Raw genomic sequence first — 26547 nt, 5'->3', positions numbered from 1 at the left:
AGGTGGTTCCCTCCAGATTTACGTTGTTTCACTGTTAATGGACACAAGGTAAATGCCTTCACTAATAACTGGAGAAAGAATATCAGTCCCAATCAAATATGTATCAACATATTCAACTGGGAGACAAGTTGTTTAAGCCCTAATATTAAACAGCACATTTGCAGAGGTAGTTTTCAGGTACCGGGTATGTGCTTTGTCTCTATTTATTGCACTTTAGGCATCTAGGCCAGTGAAAATATAAAAGTTGCACCAGACATCTAGGCCAGTAGAAATATAAAAGTTGCACCAGACATCTAGGCCAGTAGAAATATAACAGTTGCACCAGACATCTAGGCCAGCAGAAATATAACAGTTGCAACAGTCGTCTAGGCCAGTAGAAATATAACAGTTGCAACAGACGTCTAGGCCAGTAGAAATATAACAGTTGCAACAGACGTCTAGGCCAGTAGAAATATAACAGTTGCACCAGACATCAGGGCGCCACTAGAAATATAACAGTTGCAACAGTCGTCTAGGCCAGTAGAAATATTACAGTTGCAACAGACGTCTAGGCCAGTAGAAATATAACAGTTGCAACAGACGTCTAGGCCAGTAGAAATATAACAGTTGTACCAGACGTCTAGGCCAGTAGAAATATAACAGTTGCACCAGACATCAGGGCGCCACTAGAAATATAACAGTTGCACCAGACATCTAGGCCAGTAGAAATATAACAGTTGTACCAGACGTCTAGGCCAGTAGAAATATAACAGTTGTACCAGACGTCTAGGCCAGTAGAAATATAACAGTTGTAGCAGACGTCTAGGCCTGTAGAAATATAACAGTTGCACCAGACATCAGGGCGCCACTAGAAATATAACAGTTGCACCAGACATCTAGGCCAGTAGAAATATAACAGTTGTACCAGACATCTAGGCCAGTAGAAATATAACAGTTGTACCAGACGTCTAGGCCTGTAGAAATATAACAGTTGTAGCAGACGTCTAGGCCTGTAGAAATATAGCAGTTTTACCAGACATCAGGGCCACTAGAAATATAACAGTTGCACCAGACATCAGGGCCACTAGAAATATAACAGTTGCACCAGACATCGAGGCCTGTAGAAATATAACAGTTGCACCAGACATCTAGGCCAGTAGAAATATAACAGTTGCACCAGACATCTAGATACTGTAAATCGTGAAATAAATGCGTCTCCAAAGACTTATGTAAAAGTGGTTGCCAGGATCAAATGCCACTAGCATTTGTCCAGTTGGCCAGCCTATTTGTGAAGCCCTGTTACTGATGTATCACTACAGGAGGACATCAAACAGTGTGTACATAGTGTATTAAACTATAAATGATATACAGTCAAGTGTATTGGAAATGATAATTTGGCAGAAAATAACCTGCTCTGTTGTTTGTGAAATCAACAATAATGTGCACAGCTGTTGTGGTTTGGAATAATGTGCTGTAAACTGTGTACCTGACATGATTGAAGGAGGATCACGTTTCAGCCTATACCAGCCTGTGTACATCACCATGTAGCCCATCTCACAGATGTTCATGAGTATGGAATGCATGAATCAAATACAAATCAACACTGGAATTATGTTTAAGAGATCTAGGCCTTAAGACTCCGACAAAATATTCCAAACTTTGCTCATGAAAGTGATATAATGCTGATTGTGTCTTTCTCCCATGTTGAATATGATGTTTGTTTGTTTGTTTGTTTGTTTGTGGTTGAATGCTGCACACCCAAATATTCCAGTTAGATGATGGTGAGTCCAGTGATTGGAATATGATGTCTGGTGGTGATGTTTGCTGACCGACCCTCAGTTCCCGTTAGTTGCCTCTTATGGTTAGCATGGGTTGCTGAAGACCTATTGTTATCTGGATCTTCACAGTCTCTGACATGATGGTGTTACCATGGTAGAGTGAGTGAGGGAGTGAGTATGGTTTTATGCCGCTTTTAACAATATTCCAGCAATATCATGGTGGGGGACACCACAAATGGGCTTCACAAATTTTACCCATGTCAGGAATTGAACCCGGGTCTTCAGCATGACAAGCGAATGCTCTAACCACTAGGCTACCCGACCACCCCTTACCATGGTAGACATTAGTAGGCCCATGAAGCGGCAAAGATGTCACAGAAACTGGTGATGTCAAGTAGCCATGGTCACATCTGAACTGAAATGAATACATTTTTGTTTGTACCAAAAACAGTTTTTGAAATATAGAATATTTGCTTTTATACGCAAAAGGATCACAGATGAGCATATTACAAAGGTTTAGGAACTTTATCGAACATGAGTGTATGATGTGACTGATATTGCTGACACTTGGCATCAGGAAGGGCAATAATCATAATAATAATGTTTGTGAATATATTCTTCAGCTTAGTACAACACTGTAACACTGATGGCAATAACAAAGAGTGAGTGAGTGAATGAGTTGGGTTTAACGCCGCTTTTAACAGTATTCCAGTTATATCACGGCATGTCAGCTTAATGTGGGAGGAAAGCCCGAAGTGATGCAGGTCTCAGACGTTTACCACTTCGGTGAATCCCATGAGCACAGGTATGGTGCTGACCATGCTGACAAACCTAGAAACATAATTGGGGCGAACTGGGATTCGAACCCACAATCATAGGTTTCTGATGTGACCAAGGGACGCAACTCTGCACAGCAAATTGCGGCGCCTTAGACGACTGGGCCACCCGTGCCCCCAATAACAAAGAGCAAGAATGACTTCTATGTGTTGGCCTATATCCTACATTGTTTAAGCTACAGGTGTTTGAGTAAGTCTATATAACATTAAAATGATAGCAATGTCTGTTGTGGGTCAGAGAGCCTTGGTATATGTGTTTAAGAATATGTTTTTTTGATATGTTAGACATGACATATTCAAAGACTGTTCTTTGTTCAAGAGTCTGAATGTCAGTCAAGCCATGATGGCAGCTCCATATCATCTTCATGAATATACCATGTATACATTGGAATAGATGCATGCATAAACAATAGGAACGGTCAATAAATAATGAATAAAGTAACATATGCACCGGCAATAGGTATCTTGGATAATTTTATTATGATAATGAGTGTTTGTGTGCAGCCTTTCAAGGTGAGGAAATACAATCACCGAATCTGAATAATTTTTGCAAGGAGACAATTATATTGAAGCAGTATATTGTAATGGTGCCATGGTATCTGATATTGGTTTTATCACAGAAGGATCCAAAGATCAGGTGCAGGGGTGCTGACGTTGATGTATAAAAAACAACTTATTACAAAATCATTTAGAGACATTTGGCTATTCTTTTTGGCAAATTGTTACCCAGTTATGTGCAAGGATTTTTGTATGTCTTTAAGTGCTTACTTTATGATGCTCACTGGATGTTGGTTTGTTTATTTGTTGTTTAACGCCGCACTCAGCAATATTCCAGCTATATGACGGCAGTCTGTAAATAATCGAATCCAGTGATTGACATCATGAGCATGGATCCATGCAATTGGGATCGATGACATGTATCAACCAAGTCAGCGAGCCTGACCACCCAATGCCGTTAGTCGCCTCTTACGACAAGCATAGTAGCTTTTGTCGGCAAGCATGGGTTGCTGAAAACCTGTTCTTACCCGGATCTTCACGGATCTCATATACAATAGAATGACATGATGACAGAATGTATTACATCATCTGTTATCATGGCAACCACTGAACCATTGTTGGAACTATTCAACCAGAAATGACCAGTGTTTTCCATCAAGTTTTGATGACATTGGACCTACAATCATAGAATTACGCTTGAAAACTTAAATCTTCCAGATTTCTCGATCATATCTAGACCGATGAAGATCGGGTTAGAATGTCCTCAGCAACCCATGCTTGAGGTGACTAACAGGATACGGGTGGTCTGACTTGCTGACTTGGTTGATGCATGTCATCATAATCATATCCCTACTGCTTGGCTCGATGCTCATGATATTAATGACTGAATTATCTGGTCCAGACTCGAATATAGCTGGAATATTGGTGAGTGCGGCGTGAAACAACAAACAACTCATATCATCTAGTAAGCATTGTTGAGTGAATGAAAATAAGAACTAGCACAGTTACCTAAGTCATAGATAAGTTATTGTGTTGCATGTAACATATCCTGTCAAGACCACACCCATCTTGAGAAAGTACTTATGTGTTACTGACATTGACAATGAAATTCAATGTAGTTGATATATTTAGCATGTGTATGAACACAGCCGTGGTTATATATGATCCCAGCAGGGCTCCAGCCTACGGCCCCATCAGCTGTCCCTACTGTTCTCCACAGCACCTCTACTTAGTCATCTCATAGTCTGTAATATCTCATAAGTATCTGTTATGTGAAATAATCTGAGACAATCTTACTGTCGGGTGTAGATTTTGTTTCAGCCCCACCTGATTTGCTGTGACATTTGCAGAGATGGTGTGTAGACTTAAACTAGTGCACACAGTTGTGTTGGAGCTAGTCTTGTGTTGAGGTTAGGGTGTGAAGGTAGAGAGGTGCAGACAGTTGTGTTGGAGCTAGTGTTGAGACGGCAGTAAGCACCATGACCAGGGATGTGGATTCAGTTCAGACTGGCCCGGAGTTTGAACTATGGACAGTGTTTGGCCACAAAGGTGATGTCTTATTCCCCCACCTAGTTTTCTGGCCAGTACTTAATGTGTGAAACCCATGTTTTGATTTCCTATAGATTCATCCTGTTGGCAAAGTGATGTTTTCTCTAAATATTTATTGTCTTCATTCCTTTATTTCCGTTCAATTTGATCTGGACCAATCCTGTTCAGCGATACACCTGATACATCTGAGCCATACACCTTACCCTGTTCAGCCATACCCCTTACCCTGTTCAGCCATACACCTTACCCTGTTCAGCCATACACCTTACCCTGTTCAGCCATACACCTTACCCTGTTCAGCCATACCATGTTCAGCCATACAGCTTACCCTGTTCAGCCATACACTTTACCCTGTTCAGCCATACACCTTACCCTGTTCACCCATACACCTTACCCTGTTCAGCCATACAGCTTACCCTGTTCAGCCATACACCTTACCCTGTTCAGCCATACCCCTTACCCTGTTCAGCCATACACCTTACCCTGTTCAGCCATACACCTTACCCTGTTCAGCCATACCCCTTACCATGTCCAGCCATACACCTTACCCTGTTCAGCCATACCCCTTACCCTGTTCAGCCATACACCTTACCCTGTTCAGCCATACCCCTTACCCTGTTCAGCCATACCCTGTTCAGCCATACACCTTACCCTGTTCAGCCATACACCTTACCCTGTTCAGCCATACACCTTACCCTGTTCAGCCATACCCCTTACCATGTCCAGCCATACACCTTACCCTGTTCAGCCATACCCCTTACCATGTCCAGCCATACACCTTACCCTGTTCAGCCATACCCCTTACCATGTCCAGCCATACACCTTACCCTGTTCAGCCATACCCCTTACCATGTCCAGCCATACACCTTACCCTATTCAGCCATACACCTTACCCTGTTCAGCCATACACCTTACCCTGTTCAGCCATACACCTTACCCTGTTCAGCCATACCCCTTACCCTGTTCAGCCATACACTTTACCCTGTTCAGCCATACACCTTACCCTGTTTAGCCATACACCTTACCCTGTTCAGCCATACCCCTTACCCTGTTCAGCCATAGACCTTACCCTGTTCAGCCATACACCTTACCCTGTTCAACCATACACTTTACCCTGTTCAGCCATACACCATACCCTGTTCAGCCATACACCTTACCCTGTTCAGCCATACACCTTACCCTGTTCAGCCATACCCCTTACCCTGTTCAGCCATACCCTGTTCAGCCATACACCTTACCCTGTTCAGCCATACCCCTTACCATGTCCAGCCATACACCTTACACTGTTCAGCCATACACCTTACCTTGTTCAGCCATACACCTTACCCTGTTCAGCCATACACCTTACCCTGTTCAGCCATACCCCTTACCCTGTTCAGCCATACCCCTTACCCTGTTCAGCCATACCCCTTACCCTGTTCAGCCATACACCTTACCCTGTTCAGCCATACACCTTACCCTGTTCAGCCATACCCCTTACCATGTCCAGCCATACACCTTACCCTGTTCAGCCATACCCGGTTCACCCATACCCTGTTCACCCATACACCTTACCCTGTTCACCCATACACCTTACCCTGTTCACCCATACACCTTACCCTGTTCACCCATACACCTTACCCTGTTCAGCCATACCCCTTACCCTGTTCAGCCATACACCTTACCCTGTTCAGCCATACCCCTTACCCTGTTCAGCCATACCCTGTTCAGCCATACACCTTACCCTGTTCAGCCATACCCCTTACCATGTCCAGCCATACACCTTACCCTGTTCAGCCATACCCCTTACCATGTCCAGCCATACACCTTACCCTGTTCAGCCATACCCCTTACCATGTCCAGCCATACACCTTACCCTATTCAGCCATACACCTTACCCTGTTCAGCCATACACCTTACCCTGTTCAGCCATACACCTTACCCTGTTCAGCCATACCCCTTACCCTGTTCAGCCATACACTTTACCCTGTTCAGCCATACACCTTACCCTGTTTAGCCATACACCTTACCCTGTTCAGCCATACCCCTTACCCTGTTCAGCCATAGACCTTACCCTGTTCAGCCATACACCTTACCCTGTTCAGCCATACCCCTTACCCTGTTCAGCCATACCCTGTTCAGCCATACACCTTACCCTGTTCAGCCATACCCCTTACCATGTCCAGCCATACACCTTACACTGTTCAGCCATACACCTTACCTTGTTCAGCCATACACCTTACCCTGTTCAGCCATACACCTTACCCTGTTCAGCCATACCCCTTACCCTGTTCAGCCATACCCCTTACCCTGTTCAGCCATACCCCTTACCCTGTTCAGCCATACCCCTTACCCTGTTCAGCCATACACCTTACCCTGTTCAGCCATACCCCTTACCCTGTTCAGCCATACACCTTACCCTGTTCAGCCATACCCGGTTCACCCATACCCTGTTCACCCATACACCTTACCCTGTTCACCCATACACCTTACCCTGTTCACCCATACACCTTACCCTGTTCACCCATACACCTTACCCTGTTCACCCATACACCTTACCCTGTTCAGCCATACCCTGTTCAGCCATACAGCTTACCCTGTTCAGCCATACACCTTACCCTGTTCAGCCATACACCTTACCCTGTTCATGCATGAACCTTATTCTCTTCAGCCACATCAATTCAAATCAGTTCAAATCAATTTTTGTAAATTTTACATACACTCCACACAAATAAAAAACACCCATTTTTTTAAAGATTTTGTTAACAGTACTCTTATTAGTACGATTGATAACAATATTGCACATTTGACAAAAGAAATCCTTCCCTCCTTGACCAAGTCACTTGACATCTGGCTGTTTTGCACCTGTCTGACTTGTGGCAGGCATGTTTCAGACGAATTACCCATGGCTATATATTGAACTGAATTGAACTTCTGGAAAACATTAACACTAAAGTGAACTTCACTTTGAAACAAAAACAAGATATTGATTTCATTTAATTTCTCAAAACATAAAATATAAAGATAATTTGTAAATTCTTTTTTCCATATAACACAAACACCTCAAATAAATGTTTGGAATGATTTAATTAACACAATTCAAATAATGACTTAGTTTCAGTAAACCTATACAACTATTACATGTTTAGAACTGGCTTATGACTTGCATGTTAAAATTCTGCAGTTCATTTAACAAACTCTGTTTCAGAAAAATGCAAATTTCTGCAAAATATTCCTTACGACTGCAGAGTTGTGAAATACAACAGGGACTTAATTTAAAAGAACAAAATAGTAACCAGGTAACCCAATTAATAACCCAAACAATTCTCAAGTGACACTCTTCAATATTGTACGTCTTTATGATTGTTGATAATTAACAAGACTAATTACCTGTCACCCAAGACTACATACAGATGTTTGAACCAATAGCTATGAAAACCTTTTGAGAGGCAGCACATGTTGCCAAATAGGCATTTGTTACATGGTCTCGAGGCATCTTGAGAACCATCCTGTGTCTCATGGACGCTACACCTTGGTTGTGACCCCAGTTCTGCCTCCCCAGCACACAAATACCTGACTGGTCAATGTATTATTAATTCAACCACTTGTGGTCATAAGGTGGGTGGAAAGTGTGATACCTTCAGGTAGATTTGTGTAACGAGAAATCCAGTGGCTTGCAGCATGCCAGTGACCATGGCAGTGCTGTCTTGAGTAAATCTGCTGTTTGTTTGAGTCAGTATAGGACACTGGCTGATGTGTTGTTCTGAATGAATTGAAAAATTAAATTGAATTAAGCAAATCCTTGTCATATACCAGGAAGATACAGCCATGAAAAACTCAGACAGGTCACAACAGAAGTTATCATTGTGATAACAGTAGCCATTATGACCAACCAATACCCATTGAGCTCTGTTTACTTGATAAATAGGGGGCGGTCGGGTAGCCTAGTGGTTAAAGTGTTCGCTCGTCACGCCGAAGGCTCGGGTTCGATTCCCGACACGGGTACAATATGTGAAGCCCATTTCTGGTATCCCCTGTCGTGATATTGCTGGAATATTGCTAAAAGCGGCGTAAAACCATACTCACTCACTCACTTGATAAACAGAGTTGGTCCCCATTACCAGGGCTTGTCGTCAGAGCCGATGATTGACATGATTGAGGATCGGATGTCTACATGATGTGATCTGGTTGATGTGTCTTCATGTCCCTCTGGCGGGGATCGTTGTTCATGCTGTTAACCTGTGGTTTGCCCAGTCCAGAATCAATCCTATAAGGCGACAGTGGTATGTGAAAAGAACGTTCACTCACTTTATAACTGAGATAGTCCTGTGCAGATTCCAGGTTTGAATTGGTCTTTCAGCAATCCATGATCGTCGTAGGAGGCAACTAGAACGGGATCAAGTGGTCAGGCTTGCTGACTTGGTTGATGCATGTTATCGTATCCCAATGGCATAGATTGATGCTCATGATGTCAATCACTGGATTGCCTGGTCCAGAATTGATTATTTACAGACCGCCGTCATATAGCTGGAATATTGCTGAACAACAAACAAACAAATATAGCTGTTATAGCAGGCTCACAGCGACATTAAGTCAACACATTATATCTCCGTTTCACTTTAGAGTACTTTATGACATATGTATGAGATATGTCACAAGGTGGGTTATATAAATAAACATCATAGTTCTCATTTATATCCTCAAATAGAACCAAGCAAAGATAGTTCTTGTTTTCCAGCAGCTGAGCATGTGATTCGTTCAGATATTTCAAGGCCTAAAGGCATGACAAGAAGAAAAAGTAGACCATTTTAGTTATGTTTTTCCTTTCTTGTCTTTTACTTCCAGAACCTAGCTCCTAAAACATGCAAATCTATTTGAAACATTAAGTCTTCTGTAACACCACATGAGACCACATGGCTTTCTTCAACATTGACCTGTCATTTGTAAAATACCATGTCATACTGTCCTGCCTACTCTACATTTGACATCAGGGTTGAACACACATGCCTGATAAATGATGGTCTGGAAAGTCATTGATAAGCTGAGCCAGAATGTTGAATTTTAATAGCACAATACTTCCGATCTGACAGCAATATGTATGAGCTGCCACAAGTTACCAGAGAAAGATCTGTATGTGACACATTTAACATTAACCATTTTAAGTAAGGATCTTGAAAGTTGGGAGTAAACACACTCATCCAGTTATCTCATGATGCTTATCAACTGCAGCATAAGGAGGAGGCTTGTTAATTGAACTGTGCTTACAATTTTAACTGAATTGTGTTTGCTATTTATCTTGAATTTTGAATTTGTATACCTCAGGTAATGCGTGTAATTCAAATGATGAGCCAGGTGTTTTGAGCTATACAATAAGGACTTTCATGGCAAAGTTGAAGCTCATAATTTGTTTCACTTAACAATTGATCATACTTGTTCATGATAGGGCAACCTGATTCATCATGGGTCAGCTGCATCCATCGGGTAATCCTGTAGATTATGGGGCAACCTTGATCATCATGGTGCAACCTGTTTCATCATGGGTCAGCTGCATCCATCGGGGAATCCTGTAGATATTGGGGCAACCTTGAGCATCATGGGGCAACCTACGTCAGCATGGGGCAACCTAGTTCATTATGAGGCAGCCTACAGTATTGGTCAGTTTGCTTACCATGGGGAAGTGTACTTTAAACCGAGCCTTTCATCATGTTCATAAGACGCTTTTAAGGCCTGGAGACAAGTTTCCAAAAATGAATGTGGAATGCTCCATATTTCACCCAATAAGATGCACTGTAACTGGCATGTAACACTAATCAGACAGTCTCATGAAATCAGCGTTTGTCTTGACACAATGCAGATGCCAGATTGCAGAGATTAGTTCCTCATTTAACCTTAACAGTGTTTCTCCTGATTACTGGAGTCAGCAGTCACACAGCACATGATGCCAGCTCATGCAGTATGCAGGGTTTTGATAGTGTAGCTGCAGCACAGCGCCAGATACAACAGCCTGGGTTTCAGTGTCAAGCACATCAAATACTGCTGATGTTGCCAGCCAGCAGGCACTGTTTACCTGGCATGTCCACACATATGGATGTTATGGATGGACTGAATTTTCATTCAGTAGCTGCTCAACATGCTGCTACTGTTGCTGTGTCCGGAGAGGGGAGGGGATGTGCTGCTACTGTTGCTGTGACTGGAGAGGGGAGGGGGCGTGCTGCTACTGTTGCTGTGACTGGAAAGGGGAGGTAGCGTGCTGCTACTGTTGCTGTGACTGGAGAGGGGAGGGGGCGTGCTGCTACTGTTGCTGTGACTGGAGAGGGGAGGTGGCGTGCTGCTACTGTTGGTGTGACTGGAGAGGGGAGGTGGCATACTGCTACTGTTGCTGTGTCCGGGGAGGGGAGGGGTCGTGTCGCTTGTGTTCTGAGAGGGGTTGGGGGCGTGCTGCTACTGTTGCTGTGTCCGGAGAGGGAAGGGGGCGTGCTGCTACTGTTGCTGTGACTGGAGAGGGGAGGTGGCGTGCTGCTACTGTTGCTGTGACTGGAGAGGGGAGGGGGCGTGCTGCTACTGTTGCTGTGTCCGGGGAGGGGGCGGAGGGTTGAGGGCATGCTGCTACTGTTGCTGTTTCCTGAGAAGGAAGGGGTCGTGTCGCTTGTGTTCTGAGAGGGGAGTTGGCATGCTGCCACTGTTGCTGTGACCAGAGAGGGAAGGGGGCGTGTCGCTACTGTTGCTGTGATCAAAGAGGGGAGGGGGTGTGCTGCTACTGTTGCTGTGACCAGAGAGGGGAGGGGGCATACTGCTACTGTTGTTGTGACCTGAGAGGAAAGGGGGCGTGTCACTACTGTTGCTATGACCAGAGAGGGAAGGGGCAGTTTGCTGATCACTTTCTAGAAAGGAGCTTTTCATATCCATGTGTATAGTTCAAAGTCATGTTAAGCACAAAATCACTCAACCACTGACATAAAATGAAGGATAACATGTTAATCAGGTAGCACTGAACAAAATAAGTGAATAAGTGGGTTGGATGCACAAGTAATTCACTGTACAGGCTTGTAATGAGCTTTAGATAATGGTAATAAGCCCATTTATATTGAGCCAGATTCCATTCACCAAGTGAATGCTCATGGTGTTATGGAATATTTACCCCAGTCAATGGATCAGTGTACACTCAGTTCTCATTCTCAGCTCCCTAAGGGACAATAACCCAACATCATACGTAATACCCAAATATGATAATAATGGATCTTCAATTGCATTGATTATATTGTTGGAAAACTGCAATACAGAGAATCTAGGCAGGTGTTTAGAGTTAATTCTGTGGGTAACACACTTATGTTTCCAGTAGAGTGAACAGGTGTTCAGTGCAGTTTAATCTACTAAGTAGCATCATTTGATGTCTAGAAGTTTCACTGGATCCATCTTCCCGAGGCAAGGGCATTAACTTCATCTATAAAAGTCCAGTTTTCCAATCTTGCCGAACTAGGCTGGAATTTCCAGTGGCTATTACAAGTTATGTCCCTTCTTGGCTTCTATATCCTTCCTATGGACCAATCAGATTCCATCTCTCATATCACTTGCATTTGCTTCAAACAAAATGGTGGCACCCAGTCAAGACGATCTGATTGATGATCAAGATCTATATTGTAATAGAATGGGCATCAAATCACTTGAGCACCTTTATTAATAACATATAAAGATTTGCAAAATATCTGTCGATGCCCAGGTGATGGTACACATCCTTTGCAAATCCTGCAGTCCACTGAAATCAGCACGTTGAAACCATGTTGTTTACGAACTGGATGTCTAGTTCGCTGCATGATTTTGATTGGACAATCCATAGACTCATTAGTCCAAAATTCCAACCTAGTTTGGCAAGTGTGGAAACTGGACTTTTATAGTCAGTTAACGCCTTTGCCTCAGGAAGATGTAATGGGGCAACATTGTGGAAGAAGGCCACAATAACTTAATCATTCGACTTCAACCCCACCTGCCTCCCACCAAACACCATCCTCACATCATTAAATTGTCCTCATGAACCTGCAGAAGTAGACAATCACAGATCCTTTCTCTCTTTACCTGTAAATACACTGTGCTGCAGTTCAGTTCATGTGAATCACATCTGTTGACAGTAAAGGTACACAGTTGCCTTGCACAGTTTGTTAAAACAGAAATATAGCAAATAAAATACCGCCTCACCTTTTTAACCAATTTGGATGAAAGTTTTACAGTTATTTCTGTTGTGGTCTAAAAATTTAGAACAGTCTTTATCTTCACGCGAAGTCTGATAGGTCACTTCATTACAGAAAAAAACCTTCAGCGTTGATCAATTGGAGAATGTAGGTAACATTTTCTTTCTTTCTTTTTGACAACGATACCTTTCAGAGATAACTTTTAAACAGATCATGTTTTCTCAATTTTTCATTATGTTTATTTGACCATTTACCATGTTTACCATGTTTACCCTATTGATTTGGAAGAAATAATTAAACCAATCAAAGGAAAAATGATTGTATATGGAATACCTAAATCAAAATTAGAACTAAACATATATCTACTCTTTTGTATAATTTGTTGGTGTTTCTGGTATACTTTTCGTACCCTCAGGCCAAACTCCCTGTTTCACAGATTGTCACATCTTCCCGAGGCAAGAGAGTTAACTGGCTATAAAAGTCCAGTTTCCACCCTTGCCGAACTAGGCTGGTATGATGGAGTTACCTTTTGACTGGACTAACGTGTCTATGCATAGTCCAATCAAAATCGCGCACCGAAATCGAAATCAGGTTCGTAAACTGTCATGCAGATTTTGATCGATTGCAGGATTTGCAAAGCATGTGCACCGCCAACTAGTTGTCAGAAGATATTTTCCAAATCGTTTCATGTTTTTAATCAAGGTGCTCACGTGATTTGATGCATATCGCGATGTAAGACCCGTTTTATCACAATATAGATCTTGATTATCGAAACAGATCGTCCTGACTGGGGGCCACCGTTTTGTGTGAAACAAAGGCAAGTGATACGACAGGTGGAATCTGATTGGTCCATAGGAGATGCTTAGCGGGGACATTTCTGGTAATAGCCATTGGTGTTGCTACGATCGAGCCCAGTAATTCCAGTCTAGTTCGGTAAGGGTGGAACCTGGACTTTTATAGCCAGTTAACTCTCTTTTGCCTCGGGAAGAAGAGATTGTCAGGGCCTATGCCCTGATTAGTGTCATGACTGACACAAGCAGTTTAATATGGAGCAGTATGTTTGTAGTAACATAAAAATTCATATAATTTTCAAAATGTCTGGGTATATGTATGGTTCCTTAAAATTGCCTGACTTAAGGCACCATGTACTAAACATCCTACATAGATGGTCTAAGACTCTCTCAGTAAAAGTCGTTGCCATGGAAACTTGAAAAATAAATTTGTCGAAAATGCCAAACTATCTAAAGGCACAAGTAAACCACTACATGCCAAGTTTGGTAAAGATATCTCTCATGATTTTTTAGTTCTGCTCTGGAAAAGAAACGTGACAGATGGACGACAGCAACCATTCTTATATCCCCCTTCCACTTCGTGGCAGGGTATAATTTAGTGCAGCATACATGGTTGATGTTCTTTTGCCTGGTGTATGGATTAAATGAGCTGATATGATCTGCATCTCCCACATTGTCACAACAGATGATCTCAACCAATTAATGTCACCTGTCATGAACAGCTGTGGTGAGGAATATTCACATATATCATGGCAGTATGAAGATAGCTATATGATGAATATTTTGGTAAAGGTTGTCAAACAAAATTCTTATCTGAAGGTGCAGCCTAAAAAGTATATTGTTTAATTCAGGATGAATTCAGTCAATAAATGTGAACTTCTTTCAGGATATGAGATCAATCAGTAAGGGAGTGAGTTGTTTTTTACATCACTTTTAGCTTTCTTCCAACCATATGACGACGAGGAACATCAAGAATGGGCTTCAAACAGTGTCCCCAAAGGAGAATGAAACTCAGACCTCAGGTGTGAAGAGCAAAACTGCTAGGCTACCCTTGCTGTCCCAGGATACGAGACAAGAACACATGACTTGACTTGACAAGATCTTCTCAAGATTTTTGTTTCACTTGAAGGACCTAGAATTCACTGCTTCATATTGCTAAATGGTTGTGGAAATATGTTAGCGTAAGGTTCATACAGTCTGGATTTTTTGCCATATTTTGCATTTCAATTAGAATGATAAACTAATTAGAATGATATATTCAACATACTCACTGCTTTAATTTCTACCAATCTGGGAAGGAGCTTCAGATGTTGGATAAAGTTATATGTAATCGTTCTCAGCAGAGTTATCTCCCCTTGACTGTATAGGTAAAATCCTTGCCTTTCTTTAGGTCTATAATCAGAGGCCAGTTGCTAGAAGTGCTGCTGTGATTCTCAGAAGTCTATGGTAACTAAAACTACAATAGACAATGGGGCAAAGATTGTTTTGTGCAAGTGTGCCAAGGTTAAGCCAGCAGAGTTAACTCCCTTAACTTCCGGTTGCGATCATCAGGGTGACACAGTGGTTCATTCTGATCCACATTCAACTGACCAGGGTTGGTACCTCATAAAGGAATACAGTCCCTAAATATAAAATAAATAGTAATAAATGTCCCTTTATCTTGTAACGTCATGATTGTGATGTTAATAAAACAGGCATAAAACCCATCTTACTTACACCAACCCCAAGGAACTGAATAGTGAATTTTCATGGAAAGATTTGTAACCCTGCACCAAGTTCAAGGTTTTCAGACTATGCATGAGGTATAGTTTTTTCATGTTTTCATATTCATATCTACAGACATATGGTACTGACAGGTTATGATAGTCTAATCATGGGCCGGTCATGTGACAGCTGCCAGGAACACCTACACAGAACGTCTGCACATCCACCTCTCATGGTGTTGCGCCAAGATCAAAGACAATTCCAATGCACATTTCTATTCCAGGTCCTCCAAGTAACCCTTGACATCTCCTCAGATGCAAATCAATTTCAGTTGTGCTGATTTAACACCAAGTGACATGTTGACATTTCAGGGTTAATGGGGAGCAGACAGTGCTGCTGGTATTATAGCTGAAATACAATTGTGTCTCGTCTAGACGCAAGATAATATGGTAGAAAGCTTTCTGAATAGAACTGGTATGTGGGAAGTTCAAATTGATGACAAATCTGAAAGTGAAATCATATTTTAGTGTCTAAAAATTAACAAAATCAATCTGTCATGGAATATATTTTAGGAAAGTTTATCAAACTTCTGTCAGGCAGGATATGTGATGACGACTGCAAGGTTGTTGATATAGCATTTCATTGTAGTCATTTGCTGAGTGTACGTGGTGTAGTACGTGGTGTACTTGATGCCAGCATCGTACACATGTAGTACCAGTACCCGGTTATGCTTCTTCTGGTGAACCCTGTGGGGATTCGGGGGTAGAATGGGTCCACAGCAACTGGTTTTATGTTGATGGATCAGGTGATCAGGCTCTTTGACTTGGTTGATAGTGTGTTATTGTACACCAACAGCATGGATCGTTGCTCATAATATCAATCTTTGGATTATTTGAGTTAGAGTCAATAATTTACAGACTGTTCTCTTATCATGCTTATAGCTGAAATATTGCTGTGTGGCATTAAACAAAGCTTATGGTGATGATTGATGATTGATGATGATGATGATGATGGTTTTGGTGATGATGATGATTATGATCAGTGGGATTTATAACTGTAGATTACTGCACTTAAACAAGATAAATACTTTATACCACCTCCCACTGGAAGAGTATGTCAAGTATATCTCCCAGCTGGCATGTTGCAGCTCAATATCATCGTGTGTAAGGCATGGGGAATAACAGATGGTGATAATAGCGCATGTGTGAGAGCATGTGACTGCCACAGACAGTGCCTGTAACATAGTTACCCATAGATGTCAGTAATATAATATTGTTTTGTTTTGTTGTTGTTTAACCCCACACTCAGCAATATTCCAGCTATATGACGGCAGTCTGTAAAAAATCGAATCTGGACCAGACAATCCAGTGATTGACATCATAAGCATTGATCCACGCAATTGGGATACGATGACATGCATCAATCAAGTCAGCGAGCCTGGACTACCCAATCCCGTTAGTCGCCTCTTACCACAAGCAAAGTCACCATTTACGGCAAGAATGTAACATTGTAACCCACTGCTGTCAAAGTACAACATAATACATTGCTGTCAGTTATCATGGTTATCAGTAATACAACATAGCAACTCATAGCTTTAGTTATCATTAATAACAACTAGCAACACAAAGCTGTCAGTTATCAGTAATACAACATAGTTGCGTACTGTTTCTGTAATGGTAGTTTTCATCAACATTTTAGTTTATGTTCCAGGTAAATAAAAACTGTCATGCCTAGAGATATAATGTTTCATTTTATTCACAAAATGTTCACAAATCACTGTCTACATCATAAAAATCATTCACATGGAATCAGTTCATGAATGTCTTATTTGTTTGCAGTAGTACCCTTGTTCATACTGAAAGCTGAATGAATTCTATGTATGAATCTAGTATTATCTCAACAGAGAAGAAAGTGATGAAATGAAGTCCTCTCAATCAACAGAGATTCAACACATGTACAGGATTTGCAACTGTTAGGCTTCTTCATTATAAACAGCCTCTGTTGTAACTCAGTAGTATGAGAATCCACTTAGAAGCAGGGTATGGGGAGAATAGATCACATGGCTATTGAACCACACCACTTGTTGAGCCTATCAATCCGAGTTGCCACAAGCCTCAATGCGCCTCCACATCTAATGTCATCGTGACATGAATCTGGCTATATTTATGTGAAATAGGAAAATGAGCGACAAGAGAAAAGACTTTTCGTGTTTCCTTTGTTGTGCATTGAGATTGATTAAATGTATTGATTTATTTCTGAAGATTCATGGATGATCAAGATTTGAATTCCTTTCCTTGCTGAAAATGTCATTCTATATTTAGGATTTGGGTTGTGATTTATTAATGTACTTTTTCAATCCCTCACCTTTCATTGAACATGTCATTTTTATAATTGCACGAAAGTAGTCATAACATTTGCTAATCAAAATTTCTCAGATTGAAAGATTTTCACTTTATTTTTGTCCATAATGTTTATACCTCCACAAGTTCATGCAATTTCATCTACTCTGTGTACAGCCTATATCCATTATGCTTCAAACCTCTACACCCCCCCCCCCCCCCCCCTAGGGATTACAGGTTAGAATAGGTCTTCAGCAGCCTGTGTTGGGTGTTAGAGGTGACATAATGGTTTGGGTGGTCAGACTCGGTGACTTGGTTGATTGTATGTTATCATACACTGATGAAGAGGGACTTTGTTCATGACATCAATCATTGGTTTGTCTGGTCCAGACTCAATTTTAAACAGGCTGCCATCATGTAGCTGGAATATTGCCAAGTATGGCATTAAGAACAAACAAAAGTTGTGTGTGACTGATTTGTTAACATGATCTGTATCTGAGATTGAGGCTGGTTCAGGAAAACCAATGGTTGATATAGTGAACACAACATTTTAGCCAAGTCAGCTGAACAAGTTTTTCATTTACTATTGAGTCCCTTCAGTTGTTGGTACAGGAGCTGAACTCTGCCAGCCAGCAAGACCAGTTCATGGGACTCAGGAGTTGTTAACACCCTGTCAACATGGTCAACATTGTGAACTGAATTCCAAAGTTAAGACCCTAGCCCCTGAAATAGACTTTCCATTTGTCAAAGATGGCCAACATCGATTGTGGAAGTCCTGCAACAGAGATGAAATTGAAACCTGTGAACAATGAAAACTTGGTAACTTTAGAGCACTGGAGCAACTTTTATCGTGTTCTGCATTTGAAACTATCAGTGTGATTTTAGCATCACGAGTTTCTACCCCATTTTTCAAAGTTTGAAAACTTGAAAACAATCTTCTTTAAGACCAATACCTTAAATTGATCCGGTTTCTTGTAACCTGTGTGGCAGCCTCCATTTGATATATTATCATCCCAAGTCGTTAATCCTCACAGCTCTTGCACTTGTTATTGATTCCTATAACCCCAGTACGGAGAGTATGCTATCATCATTTGACATCATCACACTAGCGACAAGATACAATCACAATTTGCAATGATTGTGCATTTTGATCAGTTGGCAAGTTGCCCCAAAATTCTCCAAACTCAACAATATTTCTTCACGTCAACTTTCATGTCAAAAAGTCAAAACTTTCTTTGATTAGATAGGAACATGCGAACAGGTCTGAAAGGAATGTATTTTATTTCACCGACCCAGCTCCACCATGGTCTGAGTGTTTGCAGTAATATCGTGTCTGTCAAATACAAAATACAATCCCAATGACCGCTGCCTTAGCCATGTTTGCTGTCTTGGAAATGGGCTATCTCACTCCCAGCGCCTAGATTAATTGTTTCTGATTATCCCTGGATCACGCAAGTCAGCCTGTCTTCATTAATTAATCCTGTCTTGATCAGGACCCACTTCAACTGGCAAGCTATTTATCTGGGGAGAAGGCAGCTTATAATGGAGCTATTTATGTTGCTGAATTGGTTTCTTGTTTGAAAGACATGATCTGTGTTGAAAGTAAAAATGTGGCATGTCATCTTTCTCTTTGATAGCCTTCTTTGTTTTCTTGATGCTGAAACATCTCCAGTGAACTTGAGATTGGCCCATAATATTATCCTTTAGGGGTGACTATTGGTCTGGAAGTCACTATTGCGATAACTATTGATATTAAAAGAAACTATCACGACTATTGCAATAACTATTGATGTTGCAAGCAACTATTGTGATAAATGTTGATAGTTTTTAAGTGTATCATTTTGGATGGATTTTAGAGTTGAATAATACCTTGGAACTGAAGTTTCCTTTTAATGTGATAAACATAACAACTAATAAAAAGTAAAGTTTGAGATATGACTGATTTGTTTTTTCTTTACACTAATAATCATGATAATTTAAGAAAAAGAAACTTCCACATTACCATGTGTAAATTAGTACCACTCATGATCAAAAGAAAAACAAATTTGAACAGCATTGCATGTATTTTATTGCTATGGTAAACACAATCGAAACTATTGATGTTTCTTGGGCACGCCAGAAACCTATGATTGTGGGTTTGAATCCCAGTTTCGCCCCGATTATGTTTCTAGGTTTGTCAGCGCCATACCCGTGCTCATGGGTTTCACCGAAGTGGTAAACATCTCAGACCTACATCACTTCCGGCTTTCCCCCAACCATACGCTGACATGCCCTGATGTGACTGAATACAACTCAAAGTACCAAACTCACTCACTCTTATGATATAGGGTATGCATTGTTCAAGGCTTATCACAAATAAAGATTTATTTGGATGCGTCTTTTTACAATTACTGATAATTATGGGTCATAATGATCCTGATGATAATTATGGGTATGATCTGGATGACATATGGTTTTAGTTGGCAGGGCATTGCACATCAATCAGAACCCCTGTGGAAGACATTTTTTATTCCTTAGTAACCTTTTGTGTTCCCAGGAGTAAAAGTAGGATATTGCTCCAGGTCATAGCTGAGAGCCTCACGATACTGTTCAACTGGTACCATGCATATGCGAGACTGGTGACACATAGCTGGAACATGGGAAGCTAGAGCAACACTGCCTACACTAATGATTCTTCCCTTTGGTCTCTAGACTAACTGGAGAATGTACTCCTTAGGAAGTCAGAAGGTATCAAAATAGGGCCAGTTGCCTCCCTTGCACCTTGATCCCCACCACAAACTCAGTGGTAGACTTTGATTTGATGAGTGAGTGAGTATTGTTTTACACCGATTTTTGCAATATTCCAGCAATATCACGGTGGGGGACACCAGAAATGGGCTTCACATATTGTGCCCATAATTTGATGACAATAAGAAAGATTCAGTTTCATCCAAATGAAAGTCCCACCCAGCTGTGCTGAGTGGAATGACATTATTGTTTTCAGATTTGGGGGTGTTATTGAGTGTTTAATGGCTGGAAATTTCATTTGGAACATTTTCAAATATTAGAATTTCCAGTTATTAAATACTGAGAACCCGTAAATCTATAAAGAGACATTTATTGACACTGTAAATACTTAAAAGATAACTGTTGCTTTGTGTAGGATTCGTTCGCTATGTAAACTCTCAAAGTTATGGAACAGACATGACGTCATGCTGGAATGCTATGATGACATAATACTTTGGATGACACCATATGCTACTGTGATAACTGAACCCTCCTCGTTTGAATAACGTGATAAAAATTAATTTGAAAATCGAAGTTCTGATAAATATCATATTTAATAACTAATTAACTTCTGATAAATATCAAATTTAATATCTACCGTAAATGTTTGCTGAAGTGCCTGAAGTGGCTTGGTTTCTTTTTCAAATTTTGGATAGTGTAAAAAATCCTTATAGATATGTTTATTAATGTGCCATGTATGCAGTGAATAGCTCGAAAGAGTGCCAGGGCCATATCCCATTTAACAACATTTTTCAACCAATCAGATTGCAGTATACTCATATTCATTTTATAAATATGAATTCTATCCAGTAACTGATATTGATATGTACCATTTCTGATACAGGATGTACCTAGTATTCACCATACATGATATGCAGTATGTTATACCTCATGCATGCTGTACATTATATTTGTATCTGGATCATTTCTGTTTGGTTAGCTAGAGTGAGTGAGTGAGCATTGTTTTACGCTGCTTTTAGCAATATTCCAGCAATATCATGGCGAGGAACGCCAGAAATGTTTGTTTGTTTGTTTGTTTGTTTGTTTGTTGTTTAATGTTGTTTATGAGGGCGGTCTGTAAATAATCGAATCTCGAGCAGACAATCCAGTGATTGACATCATGAGCATCGATCCATGTAATTGGGATACGCCAGAAATGGGCTGTACACAATGTACCCATGTGGGGTGTCGAACCCGGGTCTTAGGCATTACGAGCGAACACTTTAACCACCAGGCTAACCTACTGCCCCTTTGGTCAGCTAGAAAATATCCAGATGAATGCAGGATTAATGGGTAGAAAGAAATTTGGTCAATGGATAGGCATTGTGAATGGATGGAAAGGATTGGTGAATGAATGCATACATTACTATCTAATGATCAAATGGATGATGGATGATGGATGGATGGACGGACGCAGTGACTGAAGAATGGGGTGAAGGGATAATCAACCAAACAGCGAGAGACACATCCCAGCAGCAAGCAGGACATAAGCACAGCATAATGGTTATGAGGATCACTAAAATCCCAATTGCACTGCATAGCAAATTGATGTCTCCAGGGCAGTTTGGTTAAAGTCTGGTAATCCTTTCAAGTCCATGCCAGAATGCAGCCCTATCTTGTAGTTATTTTCTCCTTAATCTCACATCAGCTGCACATGACAAGTGTGGAACGCCAGTCAACGGACAGCAATAGTGCCCATGGGATTCGCTAAGATGGCCAGACAGTTGGCTGACGTCTGTGGCAACTGGTACAGGCAACAATTTGATGATAGTGTCCAAATCCTGATTTAGTTTGTCTGAGATATCATGCGGCGTGATTGTCTATTTTGGCTTCTTGCTGCTTCTAGCTAAGCCGCCTGAATGGCATTATTCTCAACAGGGTCTGATGACGACGTGACCGTGAAGGTTGTTTATATGGACATAAAGTGTATTGATAGCTGAACATGCACTCAGGAGGTTAGTCCAGAGTGTGGCATCACTTGAATCAGCTTCCGTCACCAGACAAACAACGTGCTGCACTATGGACCATCCTTCTGTGTATATCTAGTGACTGGTCAAGGTTGTCACTCTTCACTTCAACTCAGTTGCATGGTAACAACAAACTCCAACATTGTCCAAGGGACTGTTGAAATTTGTTTGTATAGCCATAGTTTGTTTATTGCAAAAAAGCGTCCACCATTTTGGATTCTGTCAAACTTCATATCATTCACAGTTTTGTATGCAAAGACTCACATTGAATACATATATATTTATTTTTTAAGGCACTGTTTAGACATTTAAAATTCAACATGTGCTAGACTCCATGGATATATTTTGTACTTAAGTATATCAACTTCTTTGTATTCTGTTAATATAGTTAACATGGTTAATGGAATAACTTTGACAATCTTAGAAACACATATTGCAGTGCTAGATATTATTCAAAAGAAAGAGTGCGAGCAATCTAATGAATAAAAATGGAAACTGGGGATGTCATTGTCACAATGGAAACTGTCCTCTTACGTTAATGATGAATGCTAAAAGTAACTATACACCATTGCCTGGTGTCCATTTAAGTTCAGTTGCTTTCATTTAGTGCTGTATTTTAGACTGAGACTCTGTGTGACAGATATACCTTCTATATACCAAATTCACCTTAGAAGAAGAGTTTACACTTTTAAAATATCACAAGGCAGATGGAATCGGAGTAACTAGACTTTATCAGAAGTCGTAAATAGGGGGTAATTCAATTGCTGGTTCTGCTTATCCTGTCAGTGGGTGAAGGTCACAGCTTTTGAGGCAGGCTCTAAGAGCTGCTTATAATGGGCACTGGTCATTAATATGTGTTATCATACCCCGACAGCTTGGAATGTTGATCATGCTGTCAACCACTGGCCTAGATTCAATAATTCACTGACGCTGTCCTACGGCAGGAATAATAATGACTGCAGTTTAAAACAAAAGACTTGTCATGCAGGAACACATGGCAAAAGAAAACGATCTGTTACCATTCATGTACACACATTGTATTTGTATTAAGAGATGCAATATTTGTGACAGATGTTACATTGTCCTTGTTCTTCTCAAGGAACCAAATTCATTCAATGGAAGCCCAGAATATTTTGGTGGACGGTCACTGTCAGGAAACCTGTCATATCAACTCCTGAAATGGGCATTATTTTGGGAACATATCTCAAGAAAAAATGTGAATAGGAGATATTGATTGAACAGTGAATTTGATATACACAGCCCTGGTTTACCTCATCTGTTGGTTAGCCGTCCGTGATTTTCCAGCGTTGCCTGCCCACTATGCAGGTTATACAGGTTATTCGAGTTGCTGTGACAGTCTGAGATATGACTGACTGTGGTGTCCACTTTCACTCCCACTGTATGGTGATATTCGCTTTTCAATGTTTGAAACGGGGGCACGGGTGGCCCAGTTGTCTAAGGCGCCGCGATTTGCTGTGCAGAGTTGCGTCCCTTGGGCACACCAGAAACCTATGATTGGGGGTTCGAATCCCGGATCGACCCAATTATTTATCTAGGTATGTCAGCACCATACCCGTGCTCGTGGGTTTCACCGAAGTGGTAAACATCTGAGACCTGCATCACTTCGGGCTTTCCTCCCACATTCAGCTGACACACTGCAATATAACTGGAATACTGTTAAAAGCGGTGTTAAACCCAACTGACTGACTGATTCACTCACTCACTCAATGTTTGAAACACAGTGTAATGTTGGCGGAGTAACCTGTACATAACAACACGGTTATATCTCGTTCTCTGGTGCTGGTATAACTTTAGGCTAAGATAGCTACAGTGTCTACACCTAGTCTTTGAAAGGGTGTATTTATACGGAACAAAGCATTAATCTAACCATTTTGTGTAAGAGCAGCCTTCAGAGTTTTGGAAACTTTCATAAGGGCAAACATCTCTCCAAATACTTCAGAATGATTATATAATCAAATGTGAAAGTGATATCGAAGAATAACTTTTCGAGATTTTAAACATTGAACACGCTTCATCCCAGTTAAGGCCAAATGCAGACAGTATTTTGATCATCTTGAAGATTACTATACATGAAGTATTTCTTTTATCAATCAATTCTTTATTCAGTATGAAGGCCATAGGTCCATATACAAATATTGACAGTAGCGGGTGACCTCGCCTAGGTGAACACTACCAAGCTGACTGTCGTTCATTTCTCGATGAACGTCAGTATGTCACGGAGACATACAGAACTACTTATGGGGAATTCCTAAATGTCTAAATATAACATTAAAAATAATTAGGGAAAACTGAGAGCGACATCGATTCAGGCTATGAATGATGCAGGCTTTGAATTCAGACAGATCATGTATATGTCAGGTCACCGAAATGAAACGTCCATTTTAAGCTATAACAGAGAATGTTCAACTTACCAAAAGAAATCACCAAGCACCCCACTATCGTGCCTCAGTATATCCAACCGGGCCGCGTCCAGCGGTAATCCACGTCATCAGCAGTCGTAGTATCACTCAAACAAACACCAATAGTTCACAGAATGTTAATATGTATCCATTTTCAGCATGACCCGGGTCTGGATTTCTTTCCAATTCCAACGCTAACTTTACTGGGTGCAACTTGTATTTTAAGCGAATGACATTGCTGTAGCTGCCATTTGCTGTTTGTAAAACCAAGGGATGTCACTCCAAATGGAATGTTTGGGACGGATGACGTCACGACGTCACGACTCTCCGCGTTGATATAGTTCGCTTTCAATAATTAAAGTTTGATGTTTACTGGATTGTTTTGTTATGATCTATGTATCTGTCAATATAAGGATTGAAGTTGTATTTGTACAAATACAACTTCAATCCTTAAGTAACCATTTACAAGTATGGTAGTGGAAGTATACATAATTTTAAACATCATTTCATACTTTCAATATGTCCCAACCGTAATAATCCCCCTCTAAACTTCATTGAAATGGCTTTCAGCTTTGATTGCCTAACTGCATTATGATACTTTTCTTGTTCATGTTGTTCTAACAAACTTTCATATTCTCTAAACGCCTTGTATCTTGTACCTTTGTTAATACTAGATATCCACGAAGTATTAAAAAAAATATTGCAAACAGATAAACAAATAAGCCATTTAGACATCCATTCACATTAAGATACAGAATCAGTCATACACCTCACAGCATCATCGATCTGCAACTGTAAAACTGTTTGTCTGAAGCAACTGGTTCACCAAGAGCTAGATATCTTCTCCTAATGTCGTTTAGGAAGTAAGTGGTCTTCTTCATCTTCTTTGATAATTATTCATGCAAGCTATGATGAACTCAAATGAACTTGACCTGCTCTTTCAATTAACATTCAACTTTTAATCTATCATTACTTTGAGCAAATGATGAAAGTGACAGTGATCTAATCTGGGCGTCAGTAAATACACATTAACCCGTCTTGTCTTTCTTGATGAATCTGATGTCAAATCAAGCTTGTTGCTGGTGTCTATTTCTCAACATTACAGGGTCCTTGTGGAACGAGGCATCCATCCTTTACATAACTAGTCTGCAGGAATACAGTATACATTTTTACGATGGTTTTCTTTTTAACTGCTTTCGGAATTAGTGTTGTGTATTCTGGAAAATAGTCTTTAATCATGTGCATGTAACTGCTGGGGAATTTGATTTTTCTTTTCAGCCAAATCGATTCTATGTCTGGATTCTGCATTTGCAAATGTGCCGTAAACTATGACTCTCACAACTCTCCCTTGATTCTGCTTTAAGATCAAATGACAATTTTATGAATAAATTTCCTTCTTGCTTCATCTCTGTCAAGTATCAGACAAATTATGAATGTTCAACCATTCAACCATCGAAAAGCCAGCCCCATTTGAACGTCATGATATACTGACAAAAGTTTTGTTCCATAACTCATGGGTGGTGAGTGAGCCTAGTTGTTTGTTTCTTTGTTGTTTTACGCCACACTCAGCAATATTCCAGCTATATGACCGCGGTCTGTAAGTAATCAAGTCTGAACTAGACAATCAAGTGATTGACATGAGCATCGATGCACGCAATTGGGATATGATGACATGCATCAACCAAGTCAAAGAGCCTGACCACCCGATCCTGTTAGTCACCTCTTACAACAAGCATAGTCACCTTTTATGGCAAGCATG

General features: G+C 40.8%; 1 protein-coding gene and 1 long non-coding RNA gene across 4 annotated transcripts in view; one reads left to right on the top strand and one right to left on the bottom strand.

Annotated features, from left to right (window-relative positions):
* The window catches only part of LOC124148276 (solute carrier family 12 member 4-like), a 179986-nt gene that overhangs the window by 8275 nt on the left and 145164 nt on the right, over window positions 1–26547 (top strand). The gene's annotated exons all lie outside the window — the stretch shown is intronic.
* Window positions 5085–5345, bottom strand: LOC125381657. The gene is made up of 2 exons (XR_007221948.1): window positions 5286–5345; window positions 5085–5138 (listed from the first exon to the last, which is right to left on the bottom strand). It is a non-coding gene; the product is annotated as an uncharacterized LOC125381657 (long non-coding RNA).

The sequence above is a fragment of the Haliotis rufescens genome, unplaced genomic scaffold, assembly GCF_023055435.1.
Source record: "Haliotis rufescens isolate VD_foot unplaced genomic scaffold, xgHalRufe1.0.p SCAF_19, whole genome shotgun sequence".
In the NCBI taxonomy this organism is placed as follows: domain Eukaryota; kingdom Metazoa; phylum Mollusca; class Gastropoda; order Lepetellida; family Haliotidae; genus Haliotis; species Haliotis rufescens.
The sequence above is the reverse complement of the archived record's forward strand: the minus strand, read 5'-3'. Positions and strand labels throughout refer to the sequence as shown.